Source organism: Nomascus leucogenys, chromosome 12 (genome assembly GCF_006542625.1).
Source record: "Nomascus leucogenys isolate Asia chromosome 12, Asia_NLE_v1, whole genome shotgun sequence".
Taxonomy (NCBI): domain Eukaryota; kingdom Metazoa; phylum Chordata; class Mammalia; order Primates; family Hylobatidae; genus Nomascus; species Nomascus leucogenys.
In genome coordinates, this window is record NC_044392.1 from 80,434,230 (window position 1) to 80,460,318 (window position 26,089).

A 26,089-nucleotide genomic window follows, 5' to 3' on the forward strand; every position below is an offset into this window, starting at 1 on the left:
TCCAACATAACTTTTTCTCTGCAGGTTGATTTCATTTTTAACAGTCAATTCTCAACTAACTACTCTAATGGGTGGGGAGATATACATGATAAAACCAAAACAGGATAACAGAAAACTAACTGTGCAGTGTCTAATGTTGGCAAGGGGGTTGTTATCTACGTCCCACACCATGGCCACTCCATGGATCTTGGCTGTTCATTTATTGTCATGTTATAGCAAACGTGGACTATTTCCTGAAGGAAATCTGGCCCCTACCCATGGGTACACTGTAGTCTGCCTCTTTGAGGACGTAGGTCTATACAAGTACATGGCCTGGTTAGGAACCTTCACTTTCACAAGTGGATGCCAAGTTCTTAGGTATACATCTGCATCCAATCAGAAGTATAGAGTTTCAGCTGTTGGGTACCTGCCAGACAATTTATCCTTGACTTCTCTGCTGCTTAATTCTTATGGAAGCTTGACTGGAGAAAGCAACATTTAGGGAGAGATGCAGGCCATCCATCTTTCTTTCTTTTCTTTCTTTCTTTCTTTCTTTCTTTCTTTCTTTCTTTCTTTTTTTTTCTTTTCCTTCCTTCCTTCCTTCCCTTTCCTTTCCTTTTTCTTTTCTTTCTTTTTTTTTTTTTTTTTTTCCAAGACGGAGTCTCACTCTGTCTCCCAGGCTCAAGTGCAGTGGTGGTGATCACAGCTCACTGCAGCCTTGACCTCTTGGGCTCAAGCAATCCTCCTGCCTCAGCCTCCTGAGTAGTTGGGACCACAGGCATAAGCCAGCATGCCCAGCTAATTTTTACATTTTTTGTAGAGAAAGGGTCTCCCTATGTTGCCCAGGCTGGTTTTAAATTCCTGAGTTCAAGCAAGCCTCCCACCGTGGCCTCCCGAAGTGCTGGCATTACAAATGGAAGCCATCACACTTGGCCTTCTTTTAGATATTTTAGATATTTTAAACTTTATCTGTGGATCAAGTCAGATAATTAAAAAACTTCATTTCTGAACTGCATCATGTCATTCCCTCAGAGAACTGAATTTTAAAGGACCTCACTTTGTCATTAGGCCCTAGGTTAAAGGCTCCTTGAGTGATACCATAAGAAACAGCTGTTGGAAACTCATCTGCTTTAAGTGTCATTCATGACATCAGTGTCCCTTTTGAGGACATATGGGAGAAACGTCTTTCAGGTCTTAAGGCTCCTGAGACCGTAGTATGTATGTTATAAAACACTGTGAATCCTATAACTGGTCTGTTTTCTTCATTGCTCAGAGCCAAATTTGTGATCCCCCTCCAGAAACTACTTGAGTCTTTACAGTTGGAATTTCCGTGTCGTGAGTGGTTTTATTTCTTGTTTCACTTTACTGCCTTGCTTGTATTTTTCTCTTTGTTCTAATTAATTTCTTTTGTTTCAATCATATTGCATGATTTTTATGTTACCTAAAATGCATATCAAATGAGGTGGCGATTTGAAATCATTAAATCATCCTTATGGCATTTCCTGAGCAAATAGCAATAAAAATATACCTTTGGAGTGTAAGGGAGGAAAAATTTCTCACCCATTGCTGGGTTCATGGCTGAGGCATCTATAACAAAAGACAGATTAACAAAAGAAAAGCATATAAATTTATTTAATATGTAAGTTTTATATGGCATAGCTTCGGAAATGAAAATCCAAAGAGACAGAGAAACCTGTGGGTTTTTATGCTAAGTCTGATGAATAAGTGGATGATTGTGGAGATGATTAGACAAAAGCTGTATGATCTAAGGCTAATAAACTAGGGGGAACTTAGCAAGGCTTGTTTGTTCAGATTCTTCTCTATGTCTCCGTGTCTTCAAAGATAGGGGCGTTCCTTCCCCCTGGCTACAGGGTGGGCACCTCTGGAAAGAAGGTTTTATGACCTGCTTCTAAGAGAAAGGCAAGGGGAAGGTGAGCGTAACCTTCCTGCCTCTGGGGTTTTCTGAAGTGCCAAGGTGCCATATTTTGGGGTAGTGTGTCCTGAACCCTACAAGGGGATACTCCCAAAAGTATAAATAATTTGGGGAAAACTTTAGGATGTTTTAATTATCCCAGATAATTGGGAATTTGATATACAGTGACACCTTAATGAACGAACTCTCAGGACAAATCTAGTTTTAATTAATTTGACTGAGTTGCAGAATAAATTGAAGGACATGCTGATCTCAGACAGGAAGGCACCGTCACTGGTGGGAAATGTTCCTTGAACAGGGCTCGTCTGGGCCAAGGACTGAAACCAAGGCCTGCTTCATTGGAAAAATTGAAGGAAGGAGGGAATTCATTCCCCGTAACACAAATTAATGCTTCACTCCCCCTTTCAAAAATCTTGTCTATAGTATTATTATGCTTAAATTTAAGTAAGCCATAACATAATCCTTCTATCCATCCCTGATAATGGAGCTTATTTATGAAGATAAAGTCTACCAAATACCTTCAACAATGTGCACAGCACTGAATCAATGAGTCAGAATCCCTGTCCTCAACACCCGCTTTGAGCCCTTTTCTTTGTTCATTCATTCAAACAGTATTTATTAAGTATCTGAAGGGAGGGCTATGACTGTGGCAGGGCATCTAAGTTATAATGGATGAGGGGCAGCAAAAAAAAGCCCACCTGAGGAGGTGGCATTTAGATTGAGGTCGGGAGGATGAGGAGTTGGTCCAGAGACAGGGAAGGAAAATACAGTCCTGAGGATGAAACAATGTGTGTGAAGCCTGGAGGTGGGGAGGGGACTGCAGGGGCGGCTGGAGATGCGTGTGGGAGGGCCACAGGGTGAGAGGGTGCTGGGTGAGGTCATAATATGGAAGGCATTTCCTCTTCTCCCAAATGGTCTCGTGGCCACACCTTTCACCTCCTCCAAGCCTTTGCTCCACCCACCTTCTCAACGAGGCCTCCTCTGTCCCTCCCATCTCACTTGCAACACCCCCTTGCTCCAATTAGTTTCCATTGCATCTATCACCTTCTAACACAGAAATAATATGTTATTTATTCATTACCTTTCTTGTTTGTCTCCCCCACCTCAGTCCTACCTCCCTCTAAGCTTCGGTGAGGCAGAAAGTTTTGTCTGCTTTGTTTACTGACATATCCCCAACATCTAGAACAGGGCCTGGCATTCCGGCCCTGGTCTTCAGGGCCAGGTCTTCAATCAATAGCCGTTGAATGGAATTGAATTGAAAGTTGATGAATGTTTTAAGCAAGCATGTGGCCTTATCTTATTTAAATGTTTTGAAGGTAACTCGAGATTCTGAGCAAAAACAATGCTGTAAATCCAAAAGACACTTTTCTGAATTGCTCTGTATCAACTCTGGAATCTAAAACCAAGGCTTGGCTAGCCAGATGTTAAGCTTCTTCCTAACCCTTCTTTCCAAGTTACCCGAGTAGAGAGAGGGAAAGGTACAACATGGTTATTGTGGAGGCTTTAGGCACAGGGATGAGAGCCCCAGAAAGAATGCCAACCACCCTATGCAGTCAAGTCAAGCCAGAAGCATGGACTGTGTGCATGCCTACCAACAAAGCCCAAAATAACGGGGATCAATTAAATGGCAGGTACAGAAGTGTGTTTGTGTCTCGATTCTCCTCCTTGTTGGGGCTTGCTACTGCCCTGAGGAAAAAACTGTTTACTTTTCATATCAGGTTTAAACAATTTTTATTTTTAGGCTTCACTCAAAAGGAAAGCAATTTGTACTGGATAATTCATTTTAAAGAAGTCTGTTGAGAGAAATTGCCTCAGGATGGGGCGCTCAGATCCCATTAAGAGGAGATTTATTGGTTAGCACAGGCTTAGAAAAGGTTGATTCATTCATTCGACAAATATTTATTGAACATTTTCTGTGTGCAAAGCCTTGCTGGAAAGTTAAGCGTGCAGTCCTTTTACAGATTCCTTATAAAGCTTACCTTCCAGTTGGGGAAATAACATATGTGCACAATAAGTTAAATAGAGAGGCAACAATGCAAAGTGTGCCCCAAAGCAGCCTGTGATTAAATGCGAAACAGGTGGTGGAGATCGCTACCTCAGACAGTCATACAATTTTTTTTAAAAATGATTTTTTTCCTAAAGCTAAGTGAATTACATTTAAAGAACCAACAGTTATTCTGATATTATGCCTTTCATGCTTTTTGATTAGTAAATGTCTTTTTAAAAATAAGATATTGTGATGGTGGTAGTTGTTTTTTAAGTTCTTATTTGACAGAATAAAAAATTGATAATCAGATGTACTTTATTATTTTGTTTTTGTTTTTTGAGACGGAGTTTTGCTCTTGTTGCCCAGGCTGGAGTGCAGTGGCGCAATCTCAGCTCACTGCAACCTCCGCCTCCCAGGTTCAAGTGATTCTCCTGCCTCAGCCTCCCGAGTAGCTGGGATTACAGGCATGTGCCACCACACCCAGCTAATTGTGTATTTTTAGTAGAGACGAGGGTTCTCCATGTTGGTCAGGCTGGTCTCGAACTCCCAACCTCAGGTGATTTACCCGCCTCGGCCTCCCTGTACTTTATTATTGTTTTTAAAAGTCTTACTAGTCCATTTCAACCCCTCTCAAGCTAGAAACTGCTGCTATTGAGGCAAACAGGATTGCAGCCAGGAGGGGCTCATGGACTGGCATAGTAAACTGGCTGGGTTTTTCATGGTCAGAATGGAGGCAGATAGACATCCTAGATTAAGTAAGTCACAGCACATTTTTGTGGAGTTGAATTCAATCAGATTTTACGTGTAGCAAAGCCACAGATGTGACAATGGGGACGGCGGGTGGGAGTCGGTGAAGAGCACCCCCTGCAAAGAGCATGCACAGATGACTCTTGAGAAATCAGGTTGAAAGTTGGGGAAGATTGTGGAAAGCCTTGAATATTCAAGTAAGGACATAGACTTTGGAGATATGGGCAGAATTTTATTTAATTTTTTCAATTTTTTCCTTGAATTCTGAAATATGTCCTGATGGTCAGCATTTTTATGAACAGTTTTAAAGCAGACCAGTGATATGAAAAAATAGTATTTTTTTATTTTTTATTTTTATTTTTTGAAACAGAGTCTAGCTTTGTTGCCCAGGCTGGAGTGCAAATGGCATGATCTTGGCTCACTGCAACCTCCGCCTCCCAGGCTCAAGCCATTCTCCTGCCTCAGCCTCCCAAGTAGCTGGGATTACAGGCACCTGCCACCACGCCCGGCTAATTTTTGTATTTTTAGTAGAGATGGGGTTTCACCATGTTGATCACGCTGGTCTCGAACTCCTGACCTCAGATAATCCACCCGCCTTGGCCTCCCAAAGTACTGGGATTAGAGACGTGAGCCACCACGCCCAGCCGATAAGAATAGTATTTTTAAAAGATTAAACTCAATATAAACTATGGACTCTGGAGATAATGATGTATCAATGTAGGTTCATTGACTGAAACAAATGTACTGACGTGGGATGCTGATAATCGGAGAGGCTGTGTATATGTCTAGGGACAGGAGACACACAGGAACTCTTTTTACTTTCTGCTCAATATTGCTGTGAATCTAAAACTGCTCAAAAAATAAAACCTATTGTAAAAAGGATTAATCTGGCAGCTGAGTGCAAAATGGATAGGGGGTGGGGCAGATCGAGAATATAAAGTCACAAGATACAAAATTAGGTACAAGCATCTGTCCTGGAGCTTGAGATTTATTAGCTACATGACAAATCCACTTTTAGCAGGGAGCGACTCTAAAGGCAGGGAACCCCGCCAGGAAGCAATTGTAATATCCCAGACCCAAAATAAGCAGGGCCTCGAACAAACTGTCAGCAAAGAAAATGGAAAACAGAGAATGAGTATGGGCATGAATAGGAAGGAAAACCCATGGTACTTGGTGATTAATAAGGTCTGAGGGAAGCGAAGGGTGGGCAGAGTGACCCTGGGGTTTGACCAGCTGGGTGATAACTGCACTGCAGTCAGAAATGGGGAAATCAAGACAGAAAATTCTGGGCAGTGGGGGAGAGGGACACGAAACTGGGGAGGGGTTGACTTTGGGTGAATGGCAGCACCTCTCTGAGGAGGTGGGAGTCAGTAAGCAGCATTTCCTAAGTGCCAGGCACAGCGCGTATCCTCAGCATCTGTATGGAAGCCATACAGGGGTGGGAATGACTTTTTAAAGTGGAGAACCTGAATCTAAAGAAAGCAGCATCCTCAATAGGAGGATATTTTCAGTCCTATGACGTTTTCAGTTCTGTTCTCCTATTGGCTCCAAGAAATCTTAGAGGAATAGAAAACTGTATTATTTGCTCCAAGAGTCAGAATAAAGACAGGAAGCGGTGGTTGCTGGTCACCTTTTCCAGGAGTGGCCCAGAGGATGTTTACAGGAAAGATTCCTTTCTGCCCTTTGACTTGTAGGACTGTCAGACTAGAAATAGGGACTCTAATGTAGAAGTTGAGCAGATTCAGAGAACAGGTGAAACCGGAGAGGAACTCCCCAAGAGAAAAAGCACCCTTGTACATCCTTCAAAAAGAAAGAGAAAGAAACTGTGGAGGGGGCAAGAAGAATCTTCCTTAACATAGGATGACATCTCTGTTCCTTTCTCCTCTTTGGCCTTGCCCTTTTCTTTTTCCCCTTTCCCAAACTTCCTTCTATCTTACCAAACAAAAATATGAAGTGAGGATACGGACAGGAAAAAACCTGTAAAATAAGTGTTTTCCCCAAATCACAGGTTATTTTTAAAGACCAGCCAATCATGCAATTGTTGCTATTACAGTTACATCAGGTGAAATTATAGTATTTACCAAGACCACCTCTAATTTTTTTTTCTTTTTTCTAAGACAGGATCTTGCTCCATCACCCAGGCTGGAATACAGTGGTGCAATTATAGCTCACTGCAGCCTCAAATCCTGCACTCAAGAGATCCCCCCACCTCAGCCTCTCAAGTAGCTGGGACTACAGGGATGCACCACCATGCCTGGCTAATTTTTAACTCTTTCATAGGAACGAGGTCTTGCTGTGTTGCCCAGGCTGGTCTCGAACTCCCGGGGTCAAGAGATCCTCCCATCTCGGCCTTCCAAAGTGTTGGGATTACAGGCATGCACCACCACACTTGGCTACATGCCTAATTTAACATGAGCTAGAGTTAGGTTTGGCCATCCCTAGTGTTCAGTGGGGTTGTAGAGTTAGCCTCAAATGCCAGAGTGAAAGTCCTTGCCCATCACTCCCTCATGGGGTAACCATGGTGGAGCTGCCCAATTTCCTCATCTCAGAAGTGAAGATAATAGCATCAACCTCATAGGGTTGTTGTGAGAATTGCATGAGGAAACCATGGAAAGGAATTCATAGAATACTTAGAAAGGCAGTAAGTACAGGGACAGATTTGGGTTTCAAAGGACTTGAAGACTATACAACTTTGGAAGCCCTCTTTAATAAAAAGAAGATAAATCTTACCTTTGCAAGTTTTATATGAATATGTGACTATGTGAACACATTGCTCAGGTCCTCCCCTCGCCCGCACACAAGATCTAGAAAAGGCTTATTAAAGCGAGACGTCCTGAAGCTTAAGCGTCATCAGCTTCAAGTTCAACCCACCTCTGAATAAATGCTTCAAATAAATATTAGCCCTTGCTGTTATTTATTTATTTAAAAAATGTTTATGGAGCACTTACTATGTGCCAGGCTGTGAGCTTGCAGCTAGAAGTTGGGAGTGTTGCACATCTGGAAATTCTATGCCCTAGCTAAGGGAAGGTCATCAAATATCAAAGCGAACCAAACTCCTTATCTAAAGAATGTGGTTTGATTTGACAAAACATCCCAAAGCTAATAAATGGCTGCAAAGCACTTTGCAGACCTCTTTAACAGCAACATTGCACCAATGGAATAGATGAGCTATTTGTGGTTATTTTATTTGTCCATTTAAAAAAAGTGATAAAATAGATCTAACATAAAATGTACTATCAACCATTTTTAAGTGTACAGTTCAGTGTTATTAAGTACATTCATATTGTTGTGCAACCATCATTATATTCATCTCCAGAACTCTTTCTTTTATTTTTTGAGACAGGGTCTCGCTTTGTCACCTGGGCTGAGAGTGCCGTGGCAAGATCATAGCTCACTGTGTCCTCAAACTCCAGGGCTCAAGCAATCCTCCCACTTTAGCCTCCCTAATAGCAGGGACTACAGGCATGTATCAGCACCCCTGGCTAATTTTCGTATTTTTTTTTTGTAGAGATGAGGTCTTGCCATGTTGCCCAGGGTGGTCTTAAACTCCTGGGCTAAAACAACCTGCCCACCTCGGCCTGCCAAAGTGCTGGGATTATAGGCCTGAGTCACCGTGCCTGGCCAGAACTCTCTTTATCTGACAAAGCTGAAATTCTGTTCCTGTTAAACAATAACTTCCATTCCTCCCTCCCCCAAGCTTGTAGCAAACCACCATTCTACTTTCTGGCTCTGTGATTTTGACTACTTAGAGTAGACAAACACTCTTAAGTATAGTATTTATATCTTAGATCTGTAAGTATCCACTCATAGAGTACCTCATAAAAGTGGAATCATACAGAATTTATCTTTTGGTGATTAGCTTATTTGACTTAGTATAATGTCCCAGAATTCATTTTTGTTGAAGCAAATGTCAGAATTTCCTTCCTTTTTAAGACTGAATCACATAGTTCATTGTATGTATATACCACACTTGGCTTATCCATTCATCCATCCATGAACATTTGGGTTGCTTTCACATTCTAGCTATTGTGAGTAATGCTGTTGTGAACATGGGTGTTCAGTAGATGTTATTTTTATGTTGCTTTAGAACATCTGTGTCTTTATGATCACTGATTAGAATGTACTTGGACTATCGCTTTCCTCTGCTCACATATAAGTTAAATAAAGCAGTCAAATACCGACAAACCAGTCATCAAACTTAAGTTTGGAGAAGTCAAGTGGGTCAGGGGAGCTTTGAACTAAGACTCAGAAGATTTGGGTTCTGGTCCCAGCAATGCAGTCAGTGTTGGCTAACTATGTAATATGGTGGCAAATGATTTCATCTGGCTGGGCCTCAGTTTCCTCACCTGTCCTGTGAGTGATTTGGACTAGGGTTTCCTTTCTAGGATGATCAGCTCAACTTGGCCTCCCAAATCAAAGAAAATCCTGTGTCCTTGGAAACCCCTCAATCCAGGGGATGATTGGTCACCCTACCTTTCAGCAAATTCTCAAATCTGACACCAGATTTCAAAGAAATGTGCTACATTAAATGAAATCAGGCTATTTATCTCTTCCCCACCCCCCAGGAAACATCAGAAGGGAATTCAGCAGCCTAGTCAGACTAGGACAAAATTCCAAATGTGTAATTTTTAACAGGCTTTTTGGGAAAGTGCTGATTTTAGATCCTGTTAAGAAGTCATCCCCCACAAATATTCTGGTTAGGGAGGTTTGTATGTTAACGATTAGACAAGAGCTGTTAAATTTTCAGCTGAGCAACTTAAAATATTTCTTACTTTTAATAACTAGTTTGACTTCTCATGGAACTAACTATAAAACAGGTAGGATTTTTTTCCCCCTCAAAGTGCACACTTCTATGTCACAGAGGGAAAACAACAATAAACCAACTAAATAAAAGTAAGGTTGACTCTGTCTGATCTGCAACTGAAAGGAAAGGTCAGCCTGGAATATGTTGAAACTCCCCTAGTCTTATACAGGAATGTGGTGATATGCCTGCCTGAAACCCCAAATAAGCCCCCTTTCCTGGCAAGATGATCCAGCCAGATTCCAGCAGCAAACAGGCAGGGCTGGTGTGAATGAAGCCAATGAAGATTCAGGGGACTGCGTGCGGTGGCTCATGCCTGTAATCCCAGAGAGCCAATGTGGGAGGATCAATTGAGCCCAGGATTTCAAGATCAACCTGGCAACATAGTGAGACCTTATCTCTACAAAAAATTAAAAATTAACTGCGTGTGGTGACATGCGCCTGTAGTCCCAGCTACTTAGGAGGCTGAGGTGAGAAGACGGCTTGAGCCCAGGTCAACGCTGCAGTGAGCCATGATTGTACCACTAGACCCCAGCCTGGACAACAGAGCAAGAACCTGTCAAAAAAAAAAAAAAAAAAAAAGATTCAGGAACTGTTAATTTCTAGATACGAAAAAGTGGCCTGATTTATTTGGACAAAAGAAGCAGTTCAGCTCAATTATTTTGGTTGCATATTTGTACATTATTTGAGACTATAAGCCTAGATCTATGGGCAGTTACAGTGCATTACTGATTTGATTGGATCCTGACAGAGGGCCTAAAAACCATCACAGGCCTACAAGGACAACTTTCTCCTTACAGACACAGACATGAAACGACAATTCCCTATACCAATTATTGTTATTATTATTATTTGAGACAGGGTCTTGCTCTGTTGCCTAGGTTGGAGTGGAGTGGTGTGATATCAGTTCACTGCAAACTCCACCTCCTGGGTTCAAGAGATTCTCGTGCCTCAGCCTCCCAAGTAGCTGGGATTACAGGCATCTGCCACCACACCTGGCTAATTTTTGTATTTTTAGTACAGACAGAGTTTTGCCATGTTGGCCAGGCTGGTCTTGAACTCCTAACCTCAAGGGATCCGCCCACCTTGGCCTCCCAAAGTGCTGGGATTACAGGTGTAAGCCACCATGCCCAGCCCTATATCAATTATTATCTTCTATAGACAATGGTTTAGTGACCCCTTTTTATGGTTTATCATAATAAAATCTCTACTTATAGATCAGATTATATTTTATAAAAGCTATCCACACATATATCACCCAAACCTCATACATTAAGATAATGCATGTAAGGTGAGATATTATTCTCCTTGTTTTATAAATGCAGAAGTAGAAGCCTAGAGAAGTTAAGAGTCTTGTCCCCAGACACAAAATGTGTAAGTAGCTCAAGCCTAGGTCTTCTGAATAAAAATCAGGAGACTTCACCAACATGCAAAGCAAAATGCATTGTGCTTTTTAAATATTACTCCTAGCATTTTTGCAATCTTTCTCATGCTATCATCTTAGATAATGATTAACAGGCATTTAGAGAGAGCGTTAAAGTAAAAAACTATTTGGCAACACACAGGTTTAAAGAGCTAGCAAGAGAAAGAGGAGCCAGCAAAGGGGTCTGTCTGAGTGGTGGTCAGGGAATAGGTGGAGGACTTGGCCAACTCAGTGCTGCCTCTTAAGCAGAGGGAAAGGAGAGAGAAAACTTCATCTGTAAGTGTCATAAGTGAGAAAGACCTGTGGGTTCTTTGTTCAGGGAGCTACTGATGACTTCAGGGAGCACAATCCCCCACAATCATGGAGTCTTGGGTTCAGTTAACCCCAATACTTATTCATGTCACTGATGCCCTCCCAGATGGTCACTGCTTGCCTAATGCAATGACTCTGAGAGGCAGCTTTCTGAAGCAGCCTTGTGCTTTTGAACAACTTTAACTCCCTGGAAGTTCATTCTTAAACCAAGCAGCTGCTATGTTTTAAATGATACTATTGTAAGTGTTAGGGATCAGAGTAGTAAACAAAGTGCTCAAACTTACTGCCTTCAAAAAGTTACCTTCCAGTGGGGAGATTTATTTTGTTTTATTTTATTATACTTTAAGTTCTAGGGTACATGTGCACAACGTGCAGGTTTATTACATATGTATACATGTACCATGTTGGTTTGCTGCACCCATTAACTCGTCATTTACATTAGGTATTTCTCGTAATGCTATCCCTCCCCAAGCTCCCCACCCCCCAACAGGCCCTGGGATGTGATGTTCCCCACCCTGTGTCCAAGTGTTCTCATTGTTCAAGTCCCACCTATGAGTGAGAACATGTAGTGTTTGGTCTTCTGTTCTTGTGGTAGTTTGCTAAGAATGATGGTTTCCAGCTTCATCCATGTCCCTGCAAAGGATATGAACTCATCGTTTTTTATGGCTGCATAGTATTCCATGGTGTATATGTGCCACAATTTCTTAATCCAGTCTATCATTGATAGACATTTGGGTTGGTTCCAAGTCTTTGCTATTGTGAATAGTGCTGCAATAAACATAAGTGTGCATGTGTCTTTATAGCAGCATGATTTATAATTCTTTGGGTATATACCCAGTAATGGGATGGCTGGGTCAAATGGTATTTCTAGTTCTAGATGCTTGAGGAATTGCCACACTGTCTTCCACAATGGTTGAACTAATTTACACTCCCACCAACAGTGTAAAAGCATTCCTGTTCCTCCACATCCTCTCCAGCATCTGTTGTTTCCTGACTTTTAAATGATCACCATTCTAACTGGCGTGAGATGGGGGGAGATACACTTTAAACAATAAGGGTAATATCAAATAGGAACAAGTATTTTGAAGAAAAACAAAGCGGGGTGATTGTGGGGAGAAAGAGGGTCTTGTTTCTTAGTCAGGGAAGTTTTCTCTGAGATGATGCCATTATGGAAGATGCCCTAATGAGAGAAAGAAGCAAGCCACGTGGATGGATAACTAGGGGGAAGAGCATCTCAGGTAGAAAGTACAAAGGCCTTGGGGCAAGGAGCAGCAGGAGGGGGAGAAAGGGAAGGAGATTTTCCAGAGCAACTAGAAAAGTGAAGTTGTCATTTACTGAGATGGGAAAGTCTATAGGTTTAGGGGCAAAGATCAGAAGTTCAAGTTTTGACACATGGGTTCACACACTCATTAGACATCCAGGAGGATGTGTTGAGAAGGTGATTGAGGTCTGTCTGGGGTTCAGGGAAGGGGCCCATACTGGAATTTTAATGTTTATGACTTAGCACATAGCTGGTACATAAAGCCACAGACCAAATGAGATATGGCTGAAGAAAGGATGGGGTCTGAGGCTGGAGCCCTAGGCACTCTCCCATTCAGAATTCAGGAAGCTGCAGCACCCAGCAAAGGAGATTGAGAAGGGGTAGTCATTGAGGTTGAAGTACCTACAGGGAAGGATGACTCAGAAACTAATGAAGCAAACTTTAAAGAAGAAGGCAGGGCCAGGCAGGACCAGGGTGTGGTGGCTTACACCTGTAATCCCAGCACTTTGGGAGGCTGAGGTGGATGGATCACTTAAGGCCAGGAGTTCGAGAGCAGCCTGGCCAACATGGTGAAACCCTGACTGTACTAAAAATACAAACAATAACTGGATGTGCTGGCACATGCCTGTAATCATAGGTACTTGAGAGGCTAAGGCAGGATAATCGCTTAAACCTGGGAGGCAGAGGTTGCAGTGAGCCAAGATCACACCACTGCACTCCAGCCTGGGCAACAGAGTGAGACTCTGTCTTAAAAAAAAAAAAGAAGGAGGAAGGACATCTCTGTTCCTTCTTCTTAAGTTTGTTGTGAACCTAAAACCACTCAAAAAAACAAATAAAAATGAAGAAGAAGGAGGAAGGCAGGATCAGATTTGTACAATGCTAATAGGTCAAGTAAAATGAGAACTAAGAGCTGGTCACTGGACTTGGCAATGTGGAGTTCATTGGTTATCCTGACAATGGAGTTAGGGGGATGTGGAAGGATGGGAAGGAAAGCCTGACTGGCGTATAGTCAAGAGAAAATGAAGGAAGAGTTGGTGAAGACAGCAAATATAACAACTTTTTCAAGGAATTTTGTCACAATGAGAATCAGAAAAATGAAGTGGCAACTGGAAGAGGATATGTGAGACAAAGGTGTTGTTCGTTTGTTAAGGGTGGGAGATATCACCATATATTTGTATGTTTATCTGAATAATCCAGTAGAAAGAGAGAAACTGATGCAGAAGAGGGGATGATGGTAAGAGCAAGGTCATTGCATGGGGGAAGAAGAGACACAGGGCCCAGGTGAGGGCTGGCCTTGGAGATGAACATAGTTACAGAAGGAGCCTTGCATTGTAATGGGAGGGCAGACAGCATATGAGGATACAGATGTGGACATTTAGTGGACTTAGTGGTACATATGTGGAAGCTCTCTTATTATGCTCTTATTTTTTCAGGGAAATAAGAAGCAAACCAAGAGTTAAAAGCAAGAGGGCTTGAGAAGAGAGAAGAATCAGTGAAATAATCTCTTGAATGGAAGAGTGAGTTGACTGAGGAAATCAGCTGGAATTGCCAGGCAGCACGAAGGGTTTGAGATCACTTAAAATTTGATGTTATTGTTGGGTCTTTAAGATTAAGCACCAAACTCCAGACCCCACTTTGCTCTTAACCCTCAAACATGATCTTCTTTAAGACATAATAACATCATTATTTTATTTGATCTGACAAGCATTTGTGTTGCACCTATCCAAGCCTCTGGTGCAGAGGTGCAGTCGAGGGCATGTTCTTTCCAGGGACAGACTGGTTGGTGGGTAGAGACAAGAGAGAAAGAGAGAGAGAGGGAGAGAAGAAAAGATTGATTCCATTGGGAGTTTTGCCTTCATCCTCCATGAACAGAAGGAAATCAATGCTCATCGAAGGCAGCAAGCTCCCTTTAGAAGGAAAGACATTAATAGCTGGGAAATGTGGCTTAGATTTGACCTTTCACTTACTGAACACCAGAATTAGACAGGCTTACCCATCTAGACCCAAGCTTCAGTGAACCCTCCCAGACCTCTCCAAGGTAGGCTTCTCTGAAACTAACAGCATGGAGGAAATAGGTCAGGAAATGAGTGGCTCCTTGTAGGCGCTTGTTGCCAAGAGGAGAGAGGCAAGGAAGGTGTCCCCATCTGGTGCAGGCTCAGTTCTCCTTCCAAAGCCACTAATCAAGTATGTTATTCCATTTGGCAAGAGTGCAGTAGAGAAGGGCAAGTGGGAGAGTAGAAGGAAGCCAAGAGTGTGACACTAGTTCATGTCCCCACATGGAAGAAAACAGCAGGCATGGGGAAGAAAGATTCCCTTTCATGAATTGAAACTGAGGTCTTGGACCCTGGGTGGCTGCCTTGTCCCATGCCTGGGCCTTTGACTCCCCCTTTCCTGCCCCCCTTTATCACTGAAGCAAGCACCAAATGGGTGAGAGAGTGAGAAATTTGAGGGTATAAACACAACATTGATTACCATGTTGGCCTTTGAAATCTGAGCTAACCAACGAAGAAAGTGAGATAGCAAAAAGGAAGTAGGATTAATCAATTGGAGGCTCAACTGAGGTCAAAGAGCGGTTGACTCAGAGGTTTTACAGGGATTGTGCTGGAAAGATCACAGCCTTTCACATATTTGGAAATTACTATGGTGGTCCTCTTGAGTCTTTTTGCTTGGATTAAACATACTCAGTTCCTTTAGTGGTCCTCATAGGGAAATGTTTCCAGTATATTTATAAAGAGCATGTTTGCTTTCTATTGAGCACGCTCCAGCATGTGCCTTTGAAAGGGTGGCACCTGGACACTACTACATGGCTTCATCCAGCTGGGGGTAGGCATGGAGTGCCCATTTTCCCGGGCCATAGACGCCTTTCTTCACCTGGGACAGGAAGCTGAGGATCTCCTTCCTCTTCACTGTTTCCCCACCCTGTGAACTCAGCTTGAGCTCTTTGTCTACTACAACCCCTGTGTCTGTTTTGCCCAGGTATTGCTGCCAGGTGAGGACTCCACCACCCCATACTCGGGCAGTTGTGGCAGTTTTCTGGGGACCTCATGTGTACCAATATTAAATAGCAAGGATTGGAGGAGTGATTTATCTGTGGGTCATTTGAACTCTTACTAAAATTCTTAATGACATTTTTATTCATTTCTTAATCATTTAGTGTTAGTCTCAGAAGTTTTTGGTGGTAAAGGGAATGTATGTTTACTCATATCTATTTATTCAGCAACCACAAATGTTTACTGAGCGCCTTCTAAAATATCAGTACTGGGCTACAGACATGGCCCCTGTGTTCATGAAGTGTGCAGCATAAGACCCAAAGAACATCCCTTTGTTTTGTATTTTTGAATAAGGGAGATCGCCATTTACCCAGAGACCTGAACTCATCTATAGGAGTTTCTTCTTCTGCCCTCTGGTTGTAACAGAGGAATTGACTCTCATGTCTTCGAAAGATAGGCTCTTTATTTCTACCTTGGGACCTATCGTCTCTCATTCACTCTTTCTCTCCTGCATCATCCATCCCTCCCTCTCATCTAGGTGATTCTCTTTAGCGTATACATCTGCTCATATTTCTCACCTTCAAAACCCCCTTATCCTTGTCCCACATTCTCCTCTCCAGCTACTGATCTATTCCTTTACACTTGTTCACAACAAAAAAATCATCTGTGCATAATGTGTCTGCGGCTAGAAAAAGCGGGGACATGTTTGGAACAGCTGTGAGTGTTACAGCAGAGGGCTGATAAGCGAGGAGGAACACTTTCCAGAGTGCAAGGCACTGACATCAAAGCACTCTGCAAACATTTTGATAGGAGGCAGCTGTGTTATAGCAAAGAGGGCCCTGACCTCCCCTCTCAGAGGACCTCTGCTGAGTCCTGGTTCCACCATCCTCTCACTGTTGTGATCCTGATCAAGTTACTTAATTTCTTTTGAGCCTCAGTTTCCTCATCTATCAAATGGAAATAGTTGTGGCTCTCTCATAAGTTTGTTGTGACTATGAAATAGGGATGCTTGAAAGTATGAAACAAATGTTAGGAAGTATTGTACAGCAATAGTTTCCTTTAAAAGAAAATGGCTAATCCCAGTTGGTCTGGGTGTCCCCGCAACAAGAGCCTGAGCCAATGGCTCCCCTGTTGTACACTTGGGAATGTGATCCCAGGGAGCAGGAGAGAGGAGGAGGAGGAGGGGAAGGAGGCAGTCCAGTGCAAATTCGGATCACTAAGTTGCTCAAGGCTGCAGGCAGCCTTGACCCACACAACCTCCTAAGGAAACTTATGAAATGTGTCTCAGAACTGTCCATCCTGGGAACTGAAAGGGGCAGCATTTACCCAAAGGTTCCCATTCCCATCTATCAGGGGTGGTCCATGAGCACTGACTCCCCTCTCTTCAGGGTTACACACACATAAATGCCAAGTGGACACCACAGAGCCTCAGGGGAGGAAGTGAAAGGTAGAAGGTGCAGGAGGAGACAAGGCCATGTCAGGTTGTACCTTTGAAACTGGCTCAAAATGGGATCCTGGCGCAGTGGCTGGACTAAGAGGTGAGATCAGGAGGATTTGAAATGGTGCACAAGATACAACCCCATCCAACAGAAAGAAAAACCAAAAAAATGATGACGTGACTTGGCTTGGGTATTTTTAGCAGGGATTATGTGCCATCTCTGTAGAAAAAGAGGGTAGGACTTACACATTAGTTTTTAACCTATTTTTCTAGACACTATGTGTTTCTGTAGAATTAAGGAATGGAATCTCAAATGCCCCACCTGGCTTTTTGCATCAAATTGTAATCAGAGACTGCATGACCTAATTGGAAGAGACCCAGACCAAGATCTTGGGGAAACTACTCAATGTCTCTGAAGCAGGGGATGGGGAAGGTGGGTAAATTGGGAACCTTACGACTACCATCTTTCCTGCCTACTTTCTAGTGTTTTGGGGGCTTTTGTGGGGAAGGGGAGAGGAGGTTCATAAAATAACCTATGAAAAATTTTTTTATAAATGAGGAAGGATTATTATCATTTGGGTATTATTAAGTATTGATGATTAAAGTCTATTTCTCCCCAGGACTGTAGCACAATCAAAGTAATTTGAGTTCAGTCAAGTGAAATCAATAAGCCTAGAGCACATACTTTGTGCCAGGCCCTGTGCAATCCATTAAAGATAAAAAGATGCATAAAGAGGAGGGACAGAGAGTAATGTTAATTCTTGGGTACTAGGCATGACTGCTATTACAGGAAGAAAAAGAAGGAGCATCAGTGCTTTGCTAGGCAGAACTGTACAGAAACAAAGTCTTGCTTTTTCTTGGGTTATGTCTTGCTTTATAAGGCCTTTCCCATTAAGAAAATTATAACTACCCTCTTATATGTCCATTTAGTACTTTTGAAATTTTGTTTTATATTTAATGTATAGCTTTTAAAATCTATTTAACTTTTCAAAATTGATAAGTAGTAGACATATAACTGTATTTTTTTCAAATGGATGGCCAACTTTTCAACACCATTTGTTAAATATCCTATCCTTTCTCATCATTTTGAAATGCTACCTTTATCTTATTTTACCCTTACATGTGGTCTCTGGTCTGTGCCATTGATGTATTGTCTATTCCAGCAGGAATTTAACATTATTTAATTATGGTAGCTCTATAATTTGTTTGATAACTGATAGGTCAACATTACTCCCATTTTTCTTGTTTTTCTCATTTTATTGATTATTCTTATGTATTTACTTTTCTGGACAGTGTTTATAATTGCTTTATATTCCATTATAAAATCCCATTGGAGTTTTGGTTATGATTTGCCCATATTTTCTAGAGGAAATATTATTCAAAGTCACATATTTAGAATAAGATAAAAAGGAAGTGATAAGATGTTTGAAGAGAATGACAATATGAAACAGTTGTGAAGAATGGAAGAGCTGGTCCATCAGATTGTCCTGTAGATAAGGAGGCAACCAAGTATTTATAGTGGCATCAATCTGCAGTTTAGGTGATTTTCATCAATGTTCAGGCACTCAGGAGCAGGCGTAAAGAATGATTTGGCTGGTCTTACACTGGGATTGGGTTTGGCAAGACAAGCATAGCAGAAGGAGAAAAGGGCAAAAAAAAAATGAAGATACTTTTATTTCTTTGTCTTCCTTTCAGTAAAGACAGAATAGAAGTAATTGTGTTTGTCTTTCACCAAATAATAATATATATGAATAAATGAAGAGAGGTGTAATTTTTTTGTTTTGTTGTTGCTTTAAACATCTTTATGTAAGATGTTTCTTGTGGACAAGAAAGCTAAATTACAACTGAACTTCTTATTGTATAAATAATTTATCTTGTGTATATATATATTTTTTGCCATGTTACACTTGAGATACTTTCTTTTGACAGGAGAGCACTTTTGGTGTAAACCCCTATTTTTTGAGTGTGCATATTTTCCCCTAACATTTTCTTTCTTTGGAACTAAGCATTCTCAAATGTGTTCCCAGGGGAATCTGGAAATGTTGGTGCATATCCATTTGGCAGTTTGGAGATTTGTTAGAGTGTGGGAAAATTCAGAGGTTATTTTCAGGTTATGACATCTGAATATTTCTTTGCAGGTCCAAAGCACAGTTTATTTTTAATACTGTAAAGATACCACAGTCCTGATCCTCATTTTAAGAAGAAAATGCTGCCATCTTTAAAGAAATATAGCTTCACATAAAATCCTGAGTTACAAAAGTGAAGACCTAAAATTCAGATGAAACATAATAGTCTACTAATGTTTCAAATTGCCTATTGGTTTATTATGTTTTCCCTTACTTAGGCAAGTAAAGTTAAGAACTATTGAAGTTCACGGCCATGAGGGCACATCCATGGATATCATAAAGCAGCCCGTTTACATTTTCTGTCTCTGTGAATCCAGCCTTCAGCAGGGTGATTGACAGCTTCAACCTGGGGAAAGAACGCAGTCTTTCCTCTGGGACTTCCCAGACCCAAGACCGTGCCCATCCCCATCACAGCTCTCTAAGCCCGACTGCCTGTGAGGTGGAGAAAGACTCAAAGAAACTGTGCCAATCCCAATGATACCCAGGGCCTGACTACTGCAGGGAAGCAGAAATGATGCCTTGTAAATTGGTTATAAAATGGCCTTGTCCAAAGGTATGTGACTGCTGTTTTCATAGTTCCCGTCAGCCTCAGAACGTTCTCCATATTTCTTTCAGCCATGGGAAGCAGGTCTCATGCAATTCTAAATGAGTTGTTGTTCCAGTCTAGACTCTCACTGAACCAAAATGTGGTCAGGCAGAGTGATTGCCTTTTTCAAGAGCTGCCAGCAACCTCACATTCAACTGCTCTGTTCATGTATCATATGTATGATTAACCACAACTTATTCCTTGAACTTTGAGGTAAGACAGTGAAAATAAACTTGAACCATCAATGTATTCTTAGCACGTACCACCAATTAGAATATTCGCATTTCAGATCTGATTCCTTTTGACACCTCTACTCCCACTCTCTCCATTCAATCATAAATCCAGTCAATTTGACCTCAAAATATATCTCTTATATTCATCCCCCCGCCACCTATCGGCAATGCCAAGTTCTTGATTCAAGTGTTCCTCACCTCTCATCAGGTCCATTACAAAAGCCTAATAAATAGTCTTGTTCATCCTTCAAAAATGTACAGCTGCTTATAATACCTTTCTGCCTAATAGTTATCTATGGCTCATCTGCCCAAATGGTCTGAATTCCTTCAAGTTCTGGTCCTTACCTGTGTTTCCTGACCCGTCTTCTGTCATTCTCTCATTGGTGCTTTGCGCTCCTACCACACAGAACTGCCTTCACTTCCAGTGCTGTTCTCTCTGCCCAGAGGTGATATTCAACATATTTAAAGAACAGAAACTGACCAATCAGAACAAACCCCATGACCACTCAGGACTGGCACACAAGAGCATCCTGGTGGATACTGGCTGATGCTGCCATTTCCAGCACCGTGGCTTTGATTCTTTCCTGGGCATGTCTGCAGATCCTTTACATGGTCGACAGAGGACCTTTGAGCAGGGGCTGGAGGTGAGTGACAGCATTATTTGGAAAGGTTTAGGGGCTTATACATGATTAACATTTTCAGTACCTATGTAGAGACTGAAGTATTTGCATAGTAGGCACTATTTGCAGAACCTAAAATGACCTCTTCTGTTTTTTGAGATATTCTCAAAATAACCACTGCCTCATCTCTGGTTGCTCTGTAAACACTTTTGCCTGCTTCTGTTTCTCAGAATGTAATCAGCAAGAGACATCTACCTCTCACACAGGCTCACCAGCAGATTTGCGATCTTTTCATTTCCATGCTGACTAGGAATCATTATGTCCTAAACTGACCTAAAAGTACAAGGAGAAACTCCAGTGTCTTTTCCAGCAAAAAGAAAATAATACATGCTTTTCTTAAATCCAAATCATGACTGTTTGAACTAGTCATCATTAATCATACTTCCTGCATCAGCATCCTTAAGAAATTGTTATCAAGTTGCTACTTAATGCAAAACACTAACCTGGCACTGAGGGAAATTTAAAGCAGTAATAGGTACAATACCTGCTCTCCACTGCTGTGGGGCTAAGACATGAACAGCTGAAGTAATAACTTTGATTTAAGCAGTACATTATGTGTTGCTATCAAATAATAAACGCTGTAGTAGTGAAGAGGAGGAAATGACCCGTCTCTCTCCCATTTAGGTGAGGTTTTCTGAAGGAGCTGGGTCTTGAGCTGAGCATCAAAAGATGGGTAGAGGCCAGGTGTGGTGGCTTATGCCTGTTATCCCAGCATTTTGGGAGGCCAAGGCAGGAGGATTTCTTGAGCCTAGGAGTTCAAGACCAGCCTGGGCCACATATTGCGATCCCATTTATGCAAACCAATAAAAAATTAGCCGGACGTGGTAATACACACCTGTAGTCCCAGACACTGAGGAGGCTGAGGCCAGAGGATAGCTTTAGCCCAGGAAGTGGAGGCTGCAGTGAGCCGTGCTGGCGCCACTGCACTCCATCCAGCCTAGGAGACAGAGTGAGACCTTGTCCCCCCCATCTTCCAAGAAAGGTGGGTAGAGTTTCAACAGTGTTCCAGCAGAATAACTAGCATATGCTAAGAGCATAGAAAACACAAAGGAAGGTAAAGCAGAGCCTTGACATCAAAATGAGGCTAGAAAAGTAACTGGGGTCAGACTGCAAAAAGAATTGTATCAGGAAGAGGCATTTGTGTTTTAGACCACAGGTAGATCCCTTAAGTTTTGTTAGGCAGAAGCTTAACATAATCAAAGCAATATTTAAAAATATTAGGCAGTGGTAGCTGGCAAGCAGAGTGCTTGGAAGTAACACGGAATAATAGAAAATAGCAGGGCCTTAGTACTCAAGCAGTGGGTTTGAGTCTGGTCTCACCACTTTCTAGCTGGGTGAGCTTGGCCCACTTACTTAACCCCCAAATCTCCACTTACTCAACTATAAACATGAAGATAATAATATCTGTAGGGCTGTTATGAGAATAATATTTCACATTTATGAGCACTTACTACGTATTCACTCACACTGCACTAAATACTTGACATCTGTGGTCTCATTTAACCCTTATGTCACTTCTTTAAAAATTGTGGTAAAATATACATAACATAAAATTTACCATTTTAACCATCTTTAAGTGTATAGTTCAGGGGTTTTAAGTATATTTGCACTGTTGTGCAACCATCACCACCGTCCATCTCTAAAACTCTTTCATCTTGCAAATCTGGAACTCGGTACCCATTAAACACTAACTGCCCATTCACCCCACTCCCCAGCCCCTAGCACTACCATTTCACTTTCTGTCTCTATGAAGTTCACTTCTCTGGGCATTTCATATAAGTTGCATTATACAGTATTCGTCCTTTTGTGACTAGCATATTTCACTTAGCATAATGTCCTCAAGGCTCATCCATGTTATAGCATATGTCAGAATTTCCTTCCTTTTTTTTTGGCTGGGTACAGGAGAATTTATTAATGTTATCTGACAAGGTCAGGCTCCCTAGGTCCTTCCCTTTTCAGGGTGTCTGATGTAGAAACAATGAGGAAGGGAGATTCTCAGTGTGGTGGAGGACTGTGTGGCAGAGACTTCCCAGCAACTAAAGGCTTCTCTCTTCCTCTCATGCTCTTGTTGGGGCTGGTGGTCTGGGGGCTCTTACTTCTTGGAAGCCATGTGGATCATGAAGGTTATCACTTTGTTGCTGTAGCCAAATTCATTGTCATACCCGGAAATGAGCCTGACAAAGAGGTTGAGGGCAATGCCAGCCCCAATGTTGAAGGTGGAAGAGTGGGTGTCACTGTTATAGTTGGAGGAGACAGCCTGGTGCTCAGTTGTGGCCCACGATGCCCCTGAGGGCCCCTTCTGATGCCGCTTCACCACCTCCTTGATGTCATCATATTTGGCTGGTTTCTCCAGAGAGCAGGTCAGGTCCATGACTGACACATTGGCAGTGGGTACATGGAAGGCCATACCATTGAGCTTCCTGTTCGGCTTGGGGATGACCTTGCCCACAGCCTTGGCAGCACCAATAGACACATGCAGGGATGACGTAATGGAGAGCCCCATAGCCATCACAACACAGTTTCCCAGAGGGGCCATGACAGTCCTCTGGTTAGCAGTGATGGCATGGACTGTGATCCTGAGTCGCTTCATGATGCCAGAGTTATTATGGATGACCTTGGCCAGGGGGTTAGGCAGCCGGTGGTGCAGGAGGCATTGCTGATGATCTTGAAGTTTTTATACTTCTTATGGCTCATGCCCATCACGAACATGGGGGTATCAGCAGAGGGGGCAGAGGTAATGACCCTTTTGGCTCTCCCCTCTAAGTGAGCCCCAGCCTTCTCCATGGTAGTGAAGATGCCAGTGGACTCCATAACATAATCAGCACCAACATCATCCTGTTTGATTTTGGTGGGATCTCACTCCTGGAAGATGGTGATGGGATTTCCGTTTTCAGCCTTGATGGTGCTGTGGAACTTGCTGTGGGTGGAATCGTACTGGAACCATGTGATTCCATGGTAGACCATGTAGTTGAGGTCATTGATGGTGATGATATCCACTTTGCCAGAGTTAAAAGCAGCCGTGGTGACCAGGCGCCCAGTATGGCCAAATTCATTTACTCTGGCCTTCACTTTCATCATGGTGTTTCAGGGACATGGCTGGTGCCTCACTAAAGACTGGGCCATCTGTTGATGGGAGGAGCTGAGAGGCTGAATTTCCTTCCTCTTTAAGGCTGAGTAATATTCTACTGAATACTTTACATCACTGTTTTATCATGAGAAAACTGGACTTAGAGAGGTTAACTCATCCAAAATAAGAGAGAGAGTAAGAGAAAGAGCTAGGATTTGGGCCAAAGCAATCTGATTCCACAGTGCAGCCTAATTTCCCTTGTATATCCTGATGCAGGTAGGTTAAGGGCCTAGCACTGCACCTGGATCAGGATGGCTGTTGCAGAAAGGCATTCTATTGTTTTTGATTATCCAGCACCTCTTCCACAGCTTATCTGGGTAACACAATTCCTCTTTTCCTTGAGGAACTCTGTCTATGACTGTACCCTCATCCCCCCCAGCCACAATACAAGGGGCAGAAATCTGAACATGTTGCCCAGGCCAAGAAATCAGAGCCTTCCTTCCCTCCCCATTGCAGTGACAGATTCCACTTCATTCCACAGTCACATGGGTGCAGAGTCCTTCCTGGTGCTATGAGGAGATTGTGAGTCAGGAGTTATAGGTGTTCATTTTAAAAACTTAGCAGGGAGATGGCAAGAAAGGTGGAGTCCTGAGCAACATCTGAGCCCCTGGATCTAGACACGTCTGAAGCCAGTTGTCCCCATCAACTTCCCTACAACGTGATTCCAAGTTTTTGCTTTTAAGCTAATTGGAATTGTGCGTCTGGAACTTGCAAGAGAAAGAAACCGACTAATTCACTAGATTAAAAGGCCCTCATGGGAATGGAAAGGAAAAAACTAACAAGAGGTATTGTGAAGCTGTGTGACGTGAAAAAGAGGAAAACATCGCGAATCTTTCTGTGGTTCAGATACCTGGTAACCAAGAATACTGCTATTACTGAGAAGGTGGAAGAAGTTGCTACTTTGGGTAGAGTTAAAAGAGAAAGTTTCTGGTCCTCCCAGGAGTCCAGACTACTAGTTAGCTTCCAAAGGTAAAATGCCCAATGTCACTTATGTCTGCTAAGCACTTCATCCTCTTCAGAATCTCAAACTCATTAGTGTGTCTAAGGTCTGATTGGGATAGGGCTTTTGGACTCTGATCTTTATCCCCAACCCTGCTCAGTAACCTGGTATGAATTCTCCTTCCAAATATAATTTACTCATTAATCTGCTCATTCATTAATTGAACACAGGCTTGCTGAGTGCTTATGTGTATAGAGGACCTATATGCCAGGTATTAAGCCTATATGCCATAGTACCTATATGCCAGGTATTATGCCAGGTGCAAAGAACACAGTGATGAGAAAATAAATATGGTCCCCTATCTTCAAGAAGGTTGTAATCTAGTGGAGAAATCAGACATAGGATGGATTATCACCCACATGAATATAGTTAAAAATTGTATTACATTCTATGAAGATAATAGAGATTCATAAGAGGTATATGGGGGGATCTAATTCAGGCATGGGAGAGTAGGATGATTAAGGGATAGCTTCTCTGGGAAAATAACATTCAAGCTAAGGTCAGGTCAGATGACGTCAGCACTAAAATTAAAAAGAAAGGTGGAAACCAGAGGTGTTACTCTCACCCACCCATAAGAAACAAGTGATTCACCCACCAGGAATGTCAGACGGAGAAGCTTGAAACTGGTTTCTTTAAAGTGGAGCTACTTAGGGCTCTTAGAGCAGGGACTAGCAAATCAATTAAGTATTGTAGGAAACTCACTGCCTGTTGCCCAGTCACCTCTCTGTGACTCTGCTCATGTATTCATCCATTCACTCATGCATTCAAGAAATAGTTAAGGAATACCCACAAGTGAAGGGCATTGTACTAAATGATGAGGCTTCAGGAGAAGCAAGACAGCCTCCAGCCCAGCTCTCAGCAAGAAGAAAGAGGTACAGGTGTGCCCGCCTTCAGACGGCTCCAAGAGATGCCTAAGCCTTTCCCTTAGGGAATCTGCTGCACACTGGCATATGTGCATGTTTCATAAGACTTCTATCTCTGGGCCCCAGTGCCTAACAGTCTTGTACACCTTTTTTCTTTCATAATTCAGAGAGTTAAATCTAGTTCTCCCAGTAGAGGAAAAGGTCCTGTCTACACATAAAGCTAAGAAAGAGATCACATGTGACAACATGGCAGGCTGACACCAAACACAGCGTGGCTGCCCAGTCCCTCCAGATAAACATAAGGAAAGGTCATCCAAACACAGGAAGACAGCCGCCCCCTTCCCTTTTCCTTTACCCCCTCCCCTTCCTCCCTCTGGCTCCTTTATCCCCAGAGGGTGGACCCAGCCTTTCCCAAAGTTTATTCTAAGAGCTCCAGGCTCCCACAGTGGAACGTGCTGTGGACGTGGGAATACAACAGCCTAGCCAAAAGGGAGAACCAAAAATATAAACTGAGTTATTTAATAGATTTCTGTTCCCCCCAACTGCCGAAAAAATTGTGGCAGAAATGTCTGGTACTACTGTTTTTACTGTCCTCGATATGTC

General features: G+C 42.4%; 1 pseudogene; it reads right to left on the reverse strand.

Moving 5' to 3' along the window:
- Nucleotides 1-22,588: 22,588 nt before the first annotated feature.
- Nucleotides 22,589-23,574, reverse strand: LOC100596269 (annotated as a pseudogene).
- Nucleotides 23,575-26,089: the final 2,515 nt, after the last annotated feature.